General features: G+C 41.7%; 1 non-coding gene across 1 annotated transcript; it reads left to right on the forward strand.

Moving 5' to 3' along the window:
• The first annotated feature begins 1,770 nt into the window (after positions 1 to 1,770).
• Trnat-ugu lies at positions 1,771 to 1,844 on the forward strand. Its single transcript has one exon. It is a non-coding gene; the product is annotated as a tRNA-Thr (tRNA).
• Positions 1,845 to 2,742: the final 898 nt, after the last annotated feature.

The following is a 2,742-nucleotide window of genomic DNA, read 5'->3' on the forward strand; positions in this document are numbered from 1 at the left end:
AAGTTTCTAGAACACATTGTGTGTATAAGTGGGGCCAAACCTGATCCAAATTGGTTAAATGCAATAAAACATTGTCCCTCACCAACAAATAAAAGACATCTTAAGTCATTCCCTGGAATAGTAGGATTTTATAGAAAATCCCTACTGAATAAAGTTATTAATACACCACACATAATGAACTCCGGATGGGTTGGAGATTTTCTCCACTCAGGAACTGGGTGTTGTGTTGCCCTAATCATCATCATTTCATCCCCATCAATGCGCAAGTCACCAAAGTGGCATCAAATCAAAAGACTTGCACCCGGCGAACGGTCTACCTGAAAGGAGGCCCTAGTCACACAACATTTATTTAATGAACTACCTAAACACTAATACACTTTGAAAATGGATGACGGAGTGCAATAAGGAATGTGTACAGATCAAAGAGCACATAGCAATGACACACTTGTTGGTAAATCCTAAATTTAACTTAATCTTTCCATTTAGCCACAGTTGCCTCGGACTACAGTCTTGGAGGACATTTGTACCAGGAGGGGGATACTGGACATAGGATAGAACATTACCTAATAGAATTTTCAAGCTGCACATTAACTCACCAAGAACAGAATTATGGAGTAACAGAAGAAGAAGCAGTAGCGATAGTATTGACATTTAAGAAGTTCAGATATTTACTAGCGACTACAGCACACTGACATTCTTGTTGTTGTTATTGTTGTGGTCTTCAGTCCAGAGACTGGTTTGATGCAGCTCTCCATGCTACCCTATCCTGTGCAAGCCACTTCATCTCTGAATAGCTACTGCAACCTACATCTTTCTGAATCTGCTTAGTGTATTCATCTCTTCGCCTCCCTCTCCCATTTCTACTCTACGCGCTTCCCTCCAATACTAAATTGGTGATCCCTTGACGCCTCAGAATGTGCCCTACCAACAGATCCCTTCTTCTGGTCAAGTTGTACCACATATTCCTCTTCTCCCCAATTCTATTCAGTACCTCCTCATTAGTTACGTGATCTACCCATCTAATCTTCAGCATTGTTTTGTAGCAGCACATTTTGAAAGTACAATGAAATGAACACCCTATATATATATACTAAGATGGTATCTGTTCTTTTGGACATGTTAAGGCTCACCGCCCACTTGACCATCTTCTTCTGTGCGAATGCACAAACAGTGCTCGAACTCTTACGGGAATCAGCAACGCGCTGCGAGTAATGAGTAAAATGGGTGGGGGCACTACGAATGTAGTGCGGGACATTACGTTGAGAATGTGGGTTTCACAGGAGGCGTGCCAGAGATAAATCCCTGCAGTTGCGCTATCCTCTGTGTCCTCAGTGGCTCAGATGGATAGAGAGCGTCTGCCATGTAAGCAGGAGATCCCGGGTTCGAGTCCCGGTCGGGGCACACATTTTCATCTGTCCCCGTTGATGCATGTCAATGCCTGTAAGCAGCTAAGGGTGTTCATGTCATTGTAATTTCATTCTAACGAGCTGCATGGTCACCAATGGTATCTGTTCTTTTGGACATGTCCGAAAGAACAGATACCATTTTAGTAAATATATAGTTAAGGCTCACCAGCCACTTGACCATCTTCTTCTTCTGTGCAAATGCACTAACAGTGCCCAAACTCTTACGGGAATCGGCAACACACTGTGAGTAATGAGTATAATGGGCGGGGGCACTATGAATGTAGTGTGCAACAATACGTTGAGAATGTGGGTTTCGCGGGAGGCGTGCCAGAGATAAGCCCCTGCAATCGCGCTATTCTCTGTGTCCTCGGTGGCTCAGATGGATAGAGCATCTGCCATGTAAGCAGGAGATCCCGGGTTCGAGTCCCGGTCGGGGCACACATTTTCATCCGTCCCCGTTGACGTATGTCAATGCCTGTAAGCAGCTAAGGGTGTTCATTTCATTGTAATTTCATTCTAACAAGCTGCATGGTCACTGATGGTATCTGTTCTTTTGGACATGTCCGAAAGAAAAGATACCATCTTAGTATACATTTTGAAAGCTTCTATTCTCTTCTTGTCTAAACTAGTTATTGTCCATGTTTCATTTCCATACATGGCTACAGTGCACACAAATACTTTCAGAAACAACTTTCTGACACTTAAATCTATACTTGATGTTAATAAATTTCTGTTCTTCAGAAATGCTTTCCTTGCCATAGCCAGTCTACATTTTATATCCTCCCTACTGCAACAGTCATCAGTTATTTTGCTTTCCAAATAGCAAAACTCATTTACTACTTTAAGTGTCTCATTTCCAAATCTGATTTCCTCAGCATCACCTGATTCAATTCGACTACATTCCATTATCCTCGTTTTGCTTTTGTTGATGATCTTTATATCCTCCTTTCAGGACACTGTCCATTCCATTCTGCTGCATTTCCAGGTCCTTTGCTGTCTCTAACAGAATTACAAAGTTGTCGGCAAACCTCAAAGTTTTTATTTCTTCTCCATGGATTTTAATTCCTACTCCAAATTTTTCTTTGGTTTCCTTTACTGCTTGTTCAATGTAGACTGAATGACCCTGTCTTACTCCCTTTTCAACCATTGCTTCCCTTTTGTGCTGCTCTACTCTTATAACTGCCATATGGTTTCTGTACAAATTATAAATAGCCTTTTACTCCCTGTATTTTATTACCCCAGCCACCTTCAGAATTTGAAAGAGAGTATTCCAGTCAACATTGTCAACAGCTTTCTCTAAGTCTACAATTGCTAGAAATGTAGGTTTGCCTTTCCT

The sequence above is a fragment of the Schistocerca americana genome, chromosome 2 (genome assembly GCF_021461395.2).
Source record: "Schistocerca americana isolate TAMUIC-IGC-003095 chromosome 2, iqSchAmer2.1, whole genome shotgun sequence".
NCBI lineage: Eukaryota > Metazoa > Arthropoda > Insecta > Orthoptera > Acrididae > Schistocerca > Schistocerca americana.